The sequence below is a fragment of the Oryctolagus cuniculus genome, chromosome 14 (genome assembly GCF_964237555.1).
Source record: "Oryctolagus cuniculus chromosome 14, mOryCun1.1, whole genome shotgun sequence".
In the NCBI taxonomy this organism is placed as follows: domain Eukaryota; kingdom Metazoa; phylum Chordata; class Mammalia; order Lagomorpha; family Leporidae; genus Oryctolagus; species Oryctolagus cuniculus.
The window spans coordinates 44,842,235-44,859,514 of NC_091445.1; the positions used below are offsets into that span (position 1 = coordinate 44,842,235).

General features: G+C 38.7%; 1 protein-coding gene across 4 annotated transcripts in view; it reads left to right on the plus strand.

The window, feature by feature from the left end:
- FBXL7 (F-box and leucine rich repeat protein 7) overlaps window positions 1–17,280 on the plus strand; it is a 441,392-nt gene that overhangs the window by 266,934 nt on the left and 157,178 nt on the right. Inside the window, exon 3 of one of the 4 annotated variants that reach the window (XM_070056603.1) lies at window positions 7,858–7,995. The exons of the other annotated variants lie outside the window; for them this stretch is intronic. The gene's annotated coding sequence lies outside the window, so the exon portion shown is untranslated. The remainder of the gene's footprint in view (window positions 1–7,857; window positions 7,996–17,280) is intronic. 4 annotated transcript variants of the gene reach the window in all.

The window sequence follows — 17,280 nt, forward strand, 5'->3', positions numbered from 1 at the left end:
AAAGTAGAGCTGAAATTAAAAACCAAACACAGATAACAGATGCTGGAATCTCAAGTGACATTTTTTTAAGAAAACCTTTATTTAATAAATATAAATTTCAGAAGTACAACTTTTGGATTATAGCGGTTTTCCCCCATAACCAACCTCTCACCCACAAACCATCCCATCTCCTATGCCCTCTCCCATCCCATTCTTCATTGATTTATTTAAATTATCTTCATATACAGAAGATTAACTTAGTATATACTAAATAAAGATTTCAACAGATTGCACCTACACAGACACACAAAGTATAGAATACTGTTTGAATACTAGTTTTACCATTAATTTGCATAGTACAACACATTAAGGACAGAGATCCTACATGGGGAGTAACTGCACAGTGACTCCTGTTGTTGATTTAACAATTGACACTCTTATTTATGACGTCAGTAATCACCCAAGGTTCTTGTCATGAGCTTCCAAGGTTATGGAAGACTCTTGAGTTCACAAATTCCAACCTTATTTAGACAAGGCCGTAGCCAAAGTGGAAGTTCTCTCCTCCCTTCAGAGAAAGGTACCTCCTTCTTCGATGGCCCATTTTTTCCAATGGGATCTCACTCACAGAGATCTTTCATTTAGGTCATTTTTTGCCACAGTGTCCTGGCTTTCCATGCCTGAAAAACTCTAATGGGCTTTTTAGCCAGATGTGAATACTTTAAGGGCTGTCTCTGAGGCCAGAGTGTCAAGTGACATCTTAAACACTACCCCAAATGTTTCCCCGACTCCCCTGTTTTCATTCCTTTCTGCTCACCTTTGCCATATGATTTGCTATTAATTTTAATTTTATTCTACTAGTTATTTGTGTAGTAATGATATTCAAACATCATACAGCAGATAAGGCTGTCTCCTGCAGCACTAGCATCCCATATAGGCACCGGTTTGAGTCCCAGCTGCTCCACTTCTGATCCAACTCTCTGCTATGGCCTGGGAAACAGCATAGGATGGCTCAAGTGCTTAGGTCCCTGAATCCATGTGGGAAACAGAAGAATCTCCTGGCTCCTGGTTTTGGATCCGTGCAGCTCCAGCCATTGTAACTAGCTGGGGAGTGAACCAGCAGATGGAAGACCTCTTTCTCTCTGCCTCTGCTCTCTGTAACTCTGCCTTTCAAATAAATTTTAAAAATATTTTTTAAAAAGTAAATGCCATTGAAAGAGTTTACACACAGATTATATTTAGATCAGCAATATAATTTTTCAATTCATTTTTAAATCTAAGTGATGGTTTCACTTATAGTGAAAAATTTCTGCAACATCCATCATTTTAATGTTTTTTGTCATGCTTGCCTCATGAAAAGTTTACTATTTTTGTCATGTTTTCACCTTTTTAACTGTGCAATAATTGTATTCAAAGTTTACAAGATGTTCCAGTGCTTTGATTACCAGGTCTGAAGTTCAGCCAGTATCAGAATCAGAAACCTATGGTGATTTTTTGTTTTAAGCCTGATATGGAGAGAAAGGAATGCCAGTAAGCTATGTTGTTCTTTTCCATGAGTGTTGATGCCCTCCTACTCCACAGTTATGTGAATCCTAAAGGCAGGTACCTATCATTTTTAAAAATTTTATAATATTTATTTGTTTATTAAATCTTTAAAATATTTATTTCAAAGTCAAAGTTACAGAGAGAAAGGGAGAAGCAGAGAGAAGAGAGATAGGTTCTATCCACTTGTTTACTCCCCCACATGGCCACAATGGCCAGCACTGAACCAGGCCTAAGCTAGAAGCCAGGTGCTTCACCTGGGTCTCCCAATGGATGGCAGAGGCCCAACCACTTGGGCCATCTTTCTGCTGCTTTTCTGCTGGTTCAGCAGTGGAGCAGCCAAGGCATGAACCAACACCCATACAGAATGCTGGCAGTGGTTTTACCTGCTACACAATGCAGGCACCCCTATCATTTTTCTAAAGACCAGTGTTGTCTTTACCTCTAAAAGAGGAATCTGGTAGCACAGTGGCAAGCCAGGAGGACAGCCTACATTTAGCATTCTGAAGGTCAGTGAGCTGTCTACTTCTGCCTACATGCTGTGGATCTCAGTAGTCCACAATGTGTAGTATGCTCACAGTTGGTTGCATTTTTGCTTTAGTGAAGGCCACATTCAGCCCCACGTCTTTGTTCACTGTGGCTTTCCTGGCATGTGAGCATTAGCTGGGACATGCTGGTGTGGACTAAACAATAGAGATGTAGAAGTTCACCGAAGCCCAGGAATGGGACATGGTGATTCATTTCAGGACAGGCAAAGCTCAATTTCTCAAAACAGCGAACAGCAAAGAAGTCAATACAATGTATCATTTAGGGAAATGCTTCCAGATATTGATCCAAAATATTGGCATAATTTTTAAAGTTGTTTGCCAAAATCATAAATATTTCTAATTCCATCATCAGGCAGGCAAGCAGGGCAAAGAGGCAAGAATGCTGCTGGGAGAGTCCTCACTGCATTCACTGCTGATTTGCCACATGGCCTTGGCACACAACTTGCTCTGCCGCCAGCTGCCTCCACACAGGGGAATGGGAGAAAGGCTGCACTTCCAGGGGCTGCCAAGCACTATCTATTGGGCTTCTCTAACAAATGATGCTGTACCAATTTGGTTACGTGTCCCTATTTGAGCATGTATCTTGGATGCATCCATCTGGAACCTTCAAAATGAACCTATAATGTTATGATAATGTATCACAGACAGGAAAATCCTCTAAAGGAGAAAATTAGCACTACTCTGAATGAATACTTGCTATTCTGAAAGGCACATTTATTTGTATTGTAAATGAATAGTAAGCAAATTAATAATTTATAATTAAATAAACATTAAATAAATTAATAAAATAATTTAATTATAATTAAATAAATATTAAGTGAATTAATTGCAAATCAACAAGTGAACCCTCAGGAACACCACATAGCAATGCAAATTTAAAATTTGATATGAAACACTCACAAGACTGCAAAATAAATGTCTTTGTTGATGTACCAATATCAAAATATAAAAATATTTTTTCTGGCTTTCAAAATATTCTATAACCTAGATTAGAGGAAGCTTAGGAAACATTGCAATGGGATCCTGGACAAGAGAAAGAAAATTAGTAGGCACTGGTAAAATTTGAATAAAGATTTGTTGGTCTATTAATATTACTATATAGATATTAATTTCCTAATTTTTAGATTTTATGCTATCATAGATCGTTAAAACATTTGGGGAAAAGGACTGAAGGTATATGAGACTCTCCATTATTTCAAAAAGGCAAACATGTACCATAAATCAGATAGATTTTTCACTGCTGTATTCATTTTCCTAGAAGTGAATTTAAGAGTTTTTATTATAGCATTAAGTTCAGCTTATAATTTAATGGCCCATTAAACCTTCCTGGATTTATTCAGTTTATTGGTGGAGGAAGGAGGGAGAAAGCCATATTTAACAATGAGTGGCTAGTTGGAAGACTGTAGCCAACTCTGCTGTTTGTATCCTGGTGTCCACTTGCCTACTATTTATTGTCACTCAAACACTGATATTGTTCAGAGCCACAGGATACCCAGCCTAAATGATGGATCATCATGGTTTTTGATTTCTAATACCTCTTGCAACTAGGTGACCCATGTAAGCCAGTTCAGGCCAATAACGTAAAATAAGAGGATTCAGGAAGTGCATTACTAGTTCCTCCTCACTTATATGTACTTTGAATACAGTTCTGATGTATGGGATTCTGGAAACCAATTTTTGACCATGAGGCAGAATCCAAGAAAAATGCAAAGATCCCATCACCAAGGTGATAACTCAATCTATAGCTACCTGCAAGTCTTTTTAGCCATAGGAAGGATGTAAATTCCTATTAGAGTAAGACAGTGTGATGTTTTGTTACTTTAATTGGAAACCATTTGCCATTTATTCAAAAATTTTACATAAACTGTTTCATTTTATCCTATAGACTTTATTATCATTGTTTCATTATCCAGATTGGGAAAACTAACACTGACAGATATTAACTTAGTTCCTCATAATGAATCTGTAATTGAACTCCAAGTGTTTCTGGCTCTAACTTCCTTCCTGTTTCACCAAAGCACACTGTCCCTGTATTTATTTGTAATACCAGGTGACAGATATAGTAATAGATTAGGAAATTTGTCCAGCATTACCAAGTTGTTGAGGTTGTATTAAGACAAACCTTTAGTCTTGTTTCTATATTGTTCAGCCAAGAAGACATTTAAAGGAATTTCCACATCTCTAATACTGTTTTATTGTCCCATATTCCTGTGGAAAAGTCAGAGCTAGCTTTCTTCTGTGTTACTTATAGTTTAGCCTTCTCTGCAACAAGGGCTTTATGACGGATCAATGTCACATAACCATCAGTGGACCTGAGAAGTACAATCAACTTCCTGGTACCTTGCCAGTCTGCTGTAATGCATGATGTTTGCTCTTACTTTCTAATTGCACAGTGAGTTTTTCCCTAAGCAATACATGCTACTGACATTTTCACTCTTCACTGCCTTGATAGTTGTAGCCTTTTCTGCCCTGAAATGGAAATAAAATGACTCAAAACAGTGTCAGAACACAGTCCAGGTGTTTTTAGTTAGATGTTAATTTTCACTTTCTTTTTATTTAGAAAAAATTTGTCCAGCACAGCCATGTGTATGCTGGCACTTCATTCAGAGCACACTAATGGAGTCCACAGTACCATGAAGATACATATAGGAAATCCGAGATGTGATCTTCTGTACTTTGGAGTTTCTATAGAAACTTGGAGGGGCATATTTCAAGACACCATCAAAGGGGGCAATTCTGGTTGGGAATTAAGTGATGTGGCATTCAGTCCAGCACTGCTTCTAAAATGCTGGATGCTATACAATGTAGGTAGATACTACATAAGAGTTTGAGCTACTGTTGCTCAAAACTATTCACTGCCTCTCTCTAGTTCCAGAACCAAAGGTATCTGAAATAGCTGAAAGTCAAAGGATGATCTATTTGTTTCTTAAAAGAAATTACCCCAAAATTAATTGAAAGATTCGAATGATTGATAAATTCTACATAAAAATTAGAGAAGTAATGTTCGCATGCATGCTCTATACCTTATTTTACAGCAGTTTCCTTTTCCTTTTCTGTTCCGCTAAATGGTACAGTACAGTCAAACTCAAGGAACATTCTGTGAATACAGGTTTGCATTTGATAATAGACTTCATCTTTCTGAAGGCTGATGAGGAACACTTGCCTGTGTCAGCAAGAATATGGCCAATGGCTTATAAGGCTTCTAAAGCATTGTCCAGCTTTAAGAAAAACTTCCTCCCGTGGTTTAGGAACAGACAAAAGCCTATCTTTCCATGCCATGATTGACACATAGTTAAAACTAAGAGGATTTGTGTACTCTCATCACTGCAAAGTATTATTGAAAAAGCATACCTTTGGGAGTCAGATATTTTAAAATTAGACCTCTTGGCTCAGCCACACAAGCTATATCTACTTTGGTCAGTTACTTAAATCTCTGAGTCTATTAAAATGAGATTAATAATATATAGTTCATGGTGTGATTTCAAAAATGTTTCTTAAATTTTATTTAAGTTATACAAGTTTCATGTATTTCATATATACAGATTTAGGAACATAGTGACACTTCCCCTCCACTTCCCTCCTACCCACACTCCATCCCTTCCTCCTCCTCCCTCACACATTCCCACTCTTATTTTTTACAAAAATCTGTTTTCAGTTTACTTAATGATCATATAGTTAACCCTTAATTTACCTAATTAAAAGAATTCAATATTAGTATGAAAAAAAAATAAAACAAAAAAACACTGTTCCTCAATGGAAGAGACAAGGGCTGTAAACAATCATTGAATCTCAAAATGTCTATTTGATTACATTACATGTTGGGTACTCTGTTGGTTACCTTGGATCAGGGAAAACATGAATGATATCTGCGTTTCTGGGACTGGCTTATTTCACTAGGTATAATCATTTCCAGTTGCATCCATTTTGTTGAAAAGACAGGGTTTCTTCTTTCTTTCTTTCTTCTTCTTCTTCTTCTTCTTTTTTTTTTTTTTACAGTGTAAGGGTTCAGACACATACATGGGGGTACAGATAACTCTTTCATATGCTGATTTTTTTTTGGTTTGTGTAAATTACCACTAGTGGGATGACTGGATCATATGGTAGGTCTGTATTCAGATGTCTGAGGTATCTCCATACTGTCTTCCACAGAGGCTCCACCAGTTTGCATTCCCACCAACAGTGGAACAGGGTACTTTTTCCTCATTTGCTCACTAACATTTGTTGTTTGTTGACTTCTGTATGTGAGCCACTCTAAGTGGAGTGAGCTGAAACCTCACCATCGTTTTGATTTGCATTTTCCTGATGGCTAGTGATCCTGAGTATTTTCACAAGTGTATATTGGCCATTTGAACTTCTTCTCTTGAAAAATGCCTATTCAAGTTTTTTGCCCATTTCTTAACTGGATTGTTTTGTGGTTGTTGAATTTCTTGAGCTCTTTATAGATTCTGAATGTTAAGCCTTTATCAGTTGCATAGTTTGCAAATATTTTCTCCCATTCTGTCCATTGACTCTTCACTTTGCTGGATGTTTGTTTTGCAGGGCAGAAGGTTCTCATCTTGATGTAATCCCATTTGTCAATTTACCTGTGCTTCTGGGGTCTTTTCTAAAAAGTCTTTGCCTGTAACAATGTCTTGCAGAGTTTCTCCAATGTTCTCTCGTAATTTGATGATATCGGGTCATAGAGTTAGGTCTTTGATCCATTTTGAGTGGATTTTTGTGTAAGATGTTAGGAATTGGTCTAGTTTCAAACTTCTGCACTTTGAGATCCAGTTTCCCCAGAACCATTTGGTAGAGACAGTCATTCCTCCAGGGATCGATTTTAGCTACTTTCTCAAAGATAAGGTGGTTATAGATGCATGGATTAATTTCTGGAGTTTCTATTCTGTTCCATTGGTTTACATGTCTTTTTTTGATTTAGTACCAGAGTGCTTTGATTATAACTGCCCTGTAGTATGTCTTGAAATCAGGTAATGTAATTCCCCAGCTTTGTTTTTTGTTGTATAAGATGGCTTTAGCTATTTGGGTTGCCTGTGTATCCATATGAATTTTAGCATAATTTTTTCTGGATCTGAGAAGAATGTCATTTGTATTTTGATTGGGATTGCACTGAATCTGTAAATTGCTTTTGGTAGGATGGACATTTTCAAGATGTTAATTCTTCCAATCTATAAATAAGGAATATTTTTTTCCATTTTTTACTGTCTTCTTTTATTTCTTTCTTTAATGTTTCGTATTTTCATCATAGAGATCTTTGACATCATTGGTTAAATTTACTCAAACATATTTAATTCTTCTTGGAGCTATTGTGAGTGGGATTCATCCTAAAAGTTCTTTCTCAGCCATAACATTGTCTGTATATGCAAAGACTATTGATTTTTGTGTGTTGATTTTATATCCTGCCACTTTACCAAATTCTTTTATGAGTTCCAATAGTATATTAGTGGAGTCTTTTGGATCCCCTCTATATAGAATCATGTCATCTGCAAATAAGGTTAGTTTGACTTCCTCCTTTCCAATTGGTATCCCTTTGATTTCTTTTTCTTGCCTAATGGGTCTGGTAAAACTTTGGGACTATATCGAATAGCAGTGGTGAGAGTGGATATCCTTTTCTGGTTCTGGCTCTTAGATGGGAATGCTTCCAACTTTTCCCATACAATAGGATGCTGGCTGTGGGTCTGTCATAAAATGTCTTGGGGCCAGCACTGTGGTGCAGTGGGTTAACGCCCTGGCCTAAGCGCCAGCATTCCATATGGCATCGGTTCTAGTACTGGCTGCTCCTCTTCCAATCCAGCTCTCTGCTATGGCCTGGGAAAGCAGTAGAAGATGCCCCAAGTGTTTGGGCTCCTGCACCCACATGGGAGACCCAGAAGAAGCTCCTGGCTCCTGGCTTTGGATTGATTGTCGCAGCTCCGGCCATTGTGGCCACCTGGTGAGTAAACCAGAGGATGGAAGACCTCTCTCTCTCTGTGTTTCTACCACTCTCTGTAACTCTGTCTTTCAAATAAATAAAATAAATCTTTAAAAAATAAAATGTCTTGATTATGTTGGAGAATGTTCCTTCCATATCCAACTTGCTTAAGGTTTTCATCATGAAAGGATGTTATTTTTTTGTCAAATTCTTTCTCTGCATCTATTGAGTTAACAGTATGTTTTTTGGTATTCAGTTTCTTAATATAACATATTACATTGATTGATTTGCAAGCGTTGAACCATCTTTGCAAACCAGGGAAAAATCCCACTTGATCTAAGTGAATGATCTTTCTGATGATTTGTTGAATTGGATGATACATTGTTGAGGATTTTTGCATCCATGTTCATCAGGAGTATTGGTCTATAGTTCTCTTTCTCCTACTGAATGATTTTCAGGCATAGGACTTAATTTGATGCAGGGTTCATAGAAGGAGTTTGGGAGGATTCCCTCTATTTTAATTGTTTTGAATAGCTTGAGAAGAATTGGAATTAGTTCTTCTTTAAATGTCTGGTAGAATTCAGTAGTGAAACTGTCCAGTACTGGGCTTTTCTTTGTTGGGAGGGTCTTTATTACTGATGCAATCTCTGTCTTGGTTATTGGTCTGTTTACATTTTCTATGTCGTTATGACTCAATTTTGGTAGATGGTTTGTGTCTGGAAATATATCCATTTCTTCCAGATTCCCCAGTTTATTACCATACAGCTCTTTGTAGTAATTTCTGATGATTTCTGTGGAGTCTCTTGTTACATTTCCTTTTTCTTCTCTAATTTTATTGATTTGGGTCTTCTCCCTTCTGTTTTTGATTAATTGGGCCAATGGAATATGTATTTTGTTTATTTTCTCAAAAATCCAGCTCTTCATTTCACTGATATTTTGTGGTTTTTTTGTTTCAATTTTGTTTATTTATTCTCTAATTTTAATTATTTTTTCCTCCTTCTAATTTTGGTTTTGGTTTGCTGTTGTTTTTCTAAGTCCTTGAGATGCATTGATAGCTCATTATTTGGTACCTTTCCAATTTCTTGATGTAGGCACTGATTGCTACAAACTCCTTCTTAACACCGTTTTTGCTGTATCCCATAAGTTTTGATTTGATGTAATGTCATCTTCATTTGTTTCCAGAATTTTTTTGATTTCACTTTTTATTTTTTCTATGACCCACAGTTAATTCAGGAACATGCTGTTCAGTCTCCATGTGTTTGCATATGATCCAGAGATTCTTGAGTTGTTGATTTCAAGCTTCATTCCATTGTGGTCAGAGAAGATGCATGGTGTGATTTCAATTTTTTTTAATTTGCTGAGACTTGCTTTATGGCCTAGCATATGGTCTGTCCTGGAGAAAGTTCCATGCACTGATGAGAAGAATGTATATTCTTCAACTGTGGAGTAAAAAGTTCTGTAGATATCAGTTAGGTCCTTTTGGTCCATAGTGTCAACTAGCTCCATTGTTTCTTTATTGATATTCAGTATAGTTGATCTGCCCATTGATGAAAGTGGGGTATTGAAGTCCTTCATTACTATTGTATTGGAATCTGTGTCTCCCTTTAAATCCATTAACATTTGTTTTAAATAGTCAGGTGCCATAATTGGGTGCATATACATTTATCATAGTCACAGCTTCCTATTGAATTGATCCCTTAATTGTTACATAGTTCACAGTTTGTTTTGTTTTGTTTTGTTTTGTTTTGTTTTTGACAGGCAGAGTTAGACAGTGAGAGAGAGAGAGACAGAGAGAAAGGTCTTCCTTCCATTGGTTTACACACACACACACCCCTCCCTTGGCTGCTACAGCTGGCACGCTGTGCCGATCCGAATTCAGGAGCCAGGTGCTTCCTCCTGGTTTCCCATGCAGGAGCAGGGCCCAAGCACTTGGGCCATCCTCCACTGCCTTCCTGGGGCACAGCAGAGAGCTGCACTGGAAGAGGAGCAACTGGGACAGAATCTGGAGCCCCAACCGGGACTAGAACCCGGGTTAGCCAAGTGAGCCATGGTGCCAGTCCAGAGATTTTTTTTTTAACTTTTATTTAATGAATATAAATTTCCAAAGTACAGCTTATGGATTACAATGGCTTCCCCCCCCATAACGTCCCTCCCACCCGCAACCCTCCCCTTATCCACTCCCTCTTCCCTTCCATTCACATCAAGATTCATTTTCTATTCTCTTTATATACAGAAGATCAGTTTAGCATACATTAAGTAAAGATTTCAACAGTTTGCTCCCACACAGAAACATAAAGTGAAAAATACTGTTTGAGTACTAGTTATAGCATTAAATCTCAATGTACAGCACACTAAGGACAAAGATCCTACATGAGGAGTAAGTGCACAGTGACGTTAAAGTCTATTCTGGGCCGGTGCTGCAGCTCAACAGGCTAATCCTCCCAGCATACCAGGTACTAGTCCCGGTTGGGATGCCGGATTCTGTCCTGGTTGCCCCTCTTCCAGGCCAGCTCTCTGCTGTGGCCAGGGAGTGCAGTGGAGGGTGGCCCAAGTGCTTGGGCTCTGCACCCGCATGGGAGACCAGGAGAAGCACCTGGCTCCGGCCTTTGGATCAGTGCAGTGCACTGGCCGCGGAGGCCATTGGAGGGTGAACCAACGGCAAAGGAAGACCTTTCTCTCTCTCTCTCTCTCTCACTGTCCACTCTGTCTATCAAAAAACAAAAAAAGTCTATTCTGTCTGATATTCGCATCACAACACCTTCTCTTTTTTGTTTTCCATCCTTTCACTTTCAGTCTGTGGGTATTTTTTTTTTTTATTTTGTTGGTGAGGTATGTTTATTATAGGCAGCAAATAGATGGTTCTTATTCTTTAATCCATTCAGCCAGTCTGTATCTTTTAACTGGAAAGTTGAGGCTGCTGATAGTCAAGCTATTGATAAGTAATGACTTTGTTCTACCATTTTCCCATAAATATTCCTATTTTTATTTGGATTTTTTTGTACTATTATTGGAGTTTTTCTGCCTTCACATTTGTGCATACTGATGGCTATCTTTCTCTGTTTCTGTGTGTACCGCATCCTTAAACATCTTTTGTAAGGCTGGATAAATGGTAAAAATTCTTTCAATTTCTGTTTGTTAAGGAAGGTCTATTACACTCATTTTTTTATTTTTACTTTATTTTTTTGACAGGCAGAGAGTGGACAGTGAGAGAGAGAGACAGATAGAAAGGTCTTCCTTTGCCGTTGGTTTGCCCTCCAATGGCCACCGCAACCGGTGCACCGCACTGATCCGATGACAGGAGCCAGGTACTTATCCTGGTCTCTCATGGGGTGCAGGGCCCAAGTACTTGGGCCGTCCTCCACTGCACTCCCTGGCCACAAGCAGAGAGCTGGCCTGGAAGAGGGGCAACTGGGACAGAATCCAGCGCCCCAACTGGGACTAGAACCTGGTGTGCCGGCGCCACTAGGCAGAGGATTAGCCTGTTTAGGTGTGGCACTGGCCTCACCTTCATTTTTAAATGAGAGCTTGGCAGGGTAAAGTATTCTGGGTTGACAGTGTTTTTTTTGTTTTGTTTTTGTTTTTGTTTTTCTCTTAAGACTTAGAATATGTCTTGCCATTCTCTCCTAGCCTGTAGGGTTTCTGATAAGAAGTCAGCTATGAGTCTAATTGGAGATCCTCTGAAAGTAATCCAGTGTTTCTGTCATGTACATTTTAGATTATCTTCTTTATATTTTACTGTGGAAAGATTGACTACAATGTGTCATGGTGAAGATTTTTTCTGGTCATGTCTGTTAAAAGTTTTATGTGTTTCCTCTACTTGGAAGTACCTTTCTTTCTCCAAATTGGGGAAGTTTTCTGTAATTATTTCATTAAATAGCCCTTCTAGTCTATTCTCTCTTTCCATGCCTTAAGGAACTCCTAATACCTGTATGTTTGGTCATTTGATATTATCCCATAGATCTCCAAAACTGTTTTTAAGTTTTCTATTTTTTTTTGGTCTGTTAGGATTTCCAAAAATTTATCTTCCAATACAAGTATTCCTTCTTCTGCTTCATCGAATCTGTTGTTAAGGATTTCACTGCATTTTTTATTTTATCTATTGAATTCTTCATTTTTAATATTTTAATTTTTCTTTAAAACTTCAATTTCATGGAAAAATTTTTCTTTCATGTCATATATGGTTTACTTTGTGGATTTTATTTTGATTGCTTTTGAGTAATCCTATAATTAATTTTTTGAATTTCATTTCTGGCATTTCCTCAGTCTCTTAATCTTCACACTCTAATTTTGAAATGTTGTTGAGCTCCTTTGGTGGGCGAGGGAGTCATGGTGCCTTCCTTATTCTTATTTTTTGAATTTCTGTGTTTGCGTTTAGGCATTTGTGGAGTTGGTTTTTGTTTTTGCCTCTGATGGCATTTATCTTTGAGCTATACTTCTGTGGCTTAATGGAATGTCTACACTTTCAGTGCATACCAATTGGTGTGTGGTGGGTTTGGTCAGGGAGCTCTGGTCAGTACTCTGGAGTGGGGCAAGTATCCAGGGTAACAACCAAGTTGGGCTTTGTAGATCTCAATGCCTGTGAGTTAGCCCCCAATGTGTTCCACGTCACCGTATGAACTGCAAAAATGACCTGCACAGTCTTCACTGTGAGCAGTTCCTGTTGCGTTTATCTGCTGTAGGCAACCAAGGAACTCCTAGCATGTGGAGCTGAACCTAGTGATTGCCCAGAGACCCTGCTACACCCTACACCTTTTCATGTAACCACTGAGTCCCCACTGTCTCAGTACACAAGGCTCCATAGTCACTGGGTGCATAGTTTTCTCTCTGCCCTGCCAGCTTGCCAAGTCAATATAGCTCCACTTCGGTGTCTTGTTCCTAGGAGACTGCAGGCTTCTCACTGTCCTACTTGGTTGCCCTGCCAACTCCCAGCCAGGCTCAAAGTCAGTTGGGACTGTGGATTTTTTCCTCTGCTCAAATCACTGGATCATACACATACACAAGAGACACCTGCTGAATGTTGCTGTCTCCCCACCACTACTGCCCGTACTGCGGAAAGGATGGCATCCTGTCTTAGTTGCTGTGCGCACACACAAATTCTCTCATGGTTCCCATTCTAACTCAAAATGAAGCCCAGCCTTCCCCAGCCGGGCAAGGGGCACTGTTGTGGGGAAGTTGGGGTGAGATAAACATGCCCCTCTCCTTCCAATGAGTCAGCGAGCAACTGCTAGCAACCACTAACCCCCAGAACTCTAGTCCAGATGCACAGCACACTCTCCTTCTAGCTATATAATCACAAGTTTCAACAGTCAGTTCTTACCTCCATCTCCAAGCTGCCTCCCATTCCGGCTCTCAGCTACTGTGGTTGTGCTTGTGACTGGGTTTGTGCTGTGTGCCACAAATTCCACACAGGTCCAGGGTGTTTCTCTTCCTCTTGTAGGGTCTCCAGTGTGGTTTTTCTCTCCTTCTCCCCTGAGACTGCATTTCCTACACTTTTTTTTAACTGTTCATCCTTAGCCTAGTGCAGTTTGTCATTCACTAATCTACCATTTTGAAATCTCCTTGATTTCAAGAATTAAAAAAAAAATATTGGAATAGACTGGGGCCAGCATGTTTGTATATCTGGTTATGCTGCTGCCTGAGACACCAGGATCATGTATGGATGCTGATTCATGTCCTGGCTGCTCCATTTCTGATCAAGCTCTCTGCGAATGTATTTGGTAAGGCAGCAGAAGGTGGAAGTGCTTGGCTGCCACTCATGTGGGGGACTCAGATGAAACATCTGGCTCCTGACTTGGAGTTGGTCCAGCCCTGACCTATTGTGACCATATGCGCAGTGGGCCAGTGGATGGAAGATCTGTGTGTGTGTGCATGTGTGTGTGTGTGTCCCCTTCTCTCTGTAACTCTGCTTTTCAAATAAATAAATAAATCTTTTAAAATGACATATTGGGATAGATTATATCACAATAACTGGCTGGGCCCAATAAGTTGGAAATAGTGGAGAAAAGAGGTGGTTAATTTTCTTTTCTTTTTGACAGGCAGAGTGGACAGTGAGAGAGAGAGAGAGAGAGAGAGAGAGAGAAAGGTCTTCCTTTGCCGTTTGTTCGCCCTCCAATGGCTGGCACGCTGCAGCCAGCGCACCGCGCTGATCCGATGGCAGGAGCCAGGTACTTATCCCGGTCTCCCATGGAGTGCAGGGCCCAAGTACTTGGGCCATCCTCCACTGTACTCCCTGGCCACAGCAGAGAGCTGGCCTGAAAGAGGGGCAACCAGGACAGAATCCGGTGCCCCGACTGGGACTAGAACCTGGTGTGCCGGTGCCACAAGGTGGAGGATTAGCCTAGTGAGCCGTGACGCTGGCCAAGAGGTGGTTTTTAACAATCTTTTATTCACTCACACTCTGGCAAAACACTGTTCATTATATTCCTTATTATTTTTGTATTGATTATTTCTAGTTCTACTTTGAAATCAATCCTAAGCTCTTTGAAGACCTCAGTAGTGACCCATAGCTATGAAAACTGTGTGGCCCTTCTTTTCAGGGTCTAAATGCCTAGTCTGAAAAGCCAGATTAGTGAAAATTGTTTTTTTACTTGTATTACAATCACTTGATTCCACGCAACTTTATTAAATTGGGCTTCCTTTTACGCTCCTCTCAGAACGAATCCACAACAACACTTTTTGACTCTTTTTTTAAAAATTTTAAGCATATTTTTCCAAAACTCAAAGAAGTTGTAATTATCCGTGGTCTATATTATGATTTACTGAGTTCCATACCAATAGCTCTTAGGTTGTGTAGTTGGGTAGAGACATACAAATCAAATGTATAGTTGGTATGGTTCTATGTAATCTATGCAACTTGCACAAGGATGATAAGGAAAGGAAGAATATATTTATGCATGTGGCAGTCAAGCAATGGGCAGAAGAAAGCAATTCTTGTAGTCCTTTGCCTCATAACTATTCACCATGAAGGTTCTCTGTTCCCAATTCCCTTTACTTCTCCTTGCACATAGATTCCATTTGTTTTCTGTTGCTGCTGTAGAAAATTACTACACATTTAGTGACTAAAAGAATACAAATCTATTCTTTCAGATTTAGAGAACAGAAATCTAAATCAGAGTTTTGACGAGGCTTTGTTCCTCCTAAAATCTGAGGGGGAGCATCTACTGTGCTGTTTTTTTCTTAACTTCTTGAGGCCACCTGCATCCCTTTACTTGTGACCCCTTCTTTGCTTTAACATCACATCTCCCATTAGTGATTCATTCAGACTTTCCTGCTTCCCTCTGATAAGGAGTCTTAGGATGATATTGGGCCCACCAGGATAATCTAGTACAATTTCCTCTTCTCAGTTTCCTTAACTTTATCTACACATCCCGTTGTATAATAAAGAAACATATTCCTGCTTCCAGGGATTATGACATGGACATCCTTGGTGAGATGATTATTCAGCCTACTATATATACATATATGTATTGACCCAGATATCATTTTCATTTCAGATTTTACTCCTCTCCTATGAGGAGTCCATATTTCCAAGTTTATGTGGATATGGTTCTGGATATTAGGACCTGTTCCCACCTCTGTGAATTTTACCCCTGAGTTTGGCATGTTCCCCACTATAATGTCCAATCAAGATTTCTGTCCTTTCCTGATGTGCATGCCACTATAATAAAACCAAGCAAACCTGATTGTGGAAGAATTTTGAAAACAGTTATACAATTAAAAGATAATAGTTTAAGAACAAGTACTGACTAATTAGCAGTGAGCAAGAGAACTAACTTTTGAATATGGAGCTAGCTGTAGGCAGGTGCACTTTCCATTGTTGTCCATGGTCCTGAACTACCCCATGTAGTATGGTTCAGTTCTCTTGATCTTTGCAACACAAGGGACTCTTGGCCAGTATCTCTGTATTGTCAAAAAAGTCTGAACTAGGTGAAGAAAGAAATAATTAAGACCACCATGGGAGCTTATTAACAGAGTATAAAATGGACAGAGTTTTGGGCAGGAATAGCCCAAGACAAATTGCCAGATAGAAAATATAAAAACATTTTGATCTAATTTTAAGTAATTGAAACTATGAAAAAGTTGTCAAAATTGACTATGATGTAAATATCAAATAACTAAGGAGGAGTAAAAACATTTGTGTGCTGAACAATGCAAAGGATATATAAGTCATCCAAAACATAAACATTGAGTAAGAAAGATCAGGAAATGTAGTGATTAAAGTGTCATTATTCATTGAATTGCATGGGATATTTAGAATTTTTTTGTTTATAATGTGATGGGAAAATACAATTATGTATAATTTTATATGTATCTTTCATCCTATGCATTTTAGATAACTGTCAGAGTTTTAGAGATCACTCTCTTCTAGCCCTTACACACACACACACACACACACACACACACAACCTACTCCATGGAAAGCTCATGGGGAATGTACTGTTTCATGAAGTTATCCACATTCTTCACCCCCATTCCTTCAAACATACTTTTGATGTCTGATCTTATATTGTATATTAATTATACATTACTTTTCATTCTTGCAAATCTCCATTCTTTAGGGATGTGTGGGGTTGGAATAGGAATCATGAGTTGATTTCCAGTACCACATGCCAATGATTCATATTGTTTGGTATAAAAATGACGGATTTCACAAAAGGTAGTGATTACACATTAGTTTCACGTGATTCAGTATTACAGTAGGGCATGAGAATAGAATTTAGGACAGAAACTTCACATGCATTTTAATAATTAAAACAACCATAACAGTCTTTTTGCATGTTGATTCCCAGTCAAGGCACTCTCATTGCCAGAATGTATTTCTAAACATCCTGACTATTCTCCCACACTTCATTTATTATGGATCTTTGCTTAGACACACCTGAGATCCTGGACACACATGTACAACAATCGTCTGATTGTGCAGTTTTCCACTTGAAACCACTTGGGTTATAACAAGTAAGGCTTCAAAATAATTTTAGTTTTCATTATTTCTCAGGACTAAAAATTGCTACATGCAAAACATCATGAGTTGCCTCAAAAAATGTGAGCCAAAGTTTTTTCCTAGATTTAAAAACAATAACAATAATAGTGAGAACTGGACAATAAACAAATAAATAAGAATTCAAAGTGCTTTGTTAAGGAAAACACTGGAGACAGAAATCAAGGTGCATGCTGGCCCACACATGAATTAATAAATTTTGAGTCTTTTGCTGTTGCTTGCACAATTACTATCATACAGAAACTATGGTAGGTTTTATCCTAATTGCTGTTACCTCTCAAATACCATTTTGCTCAGGGCACACCTCC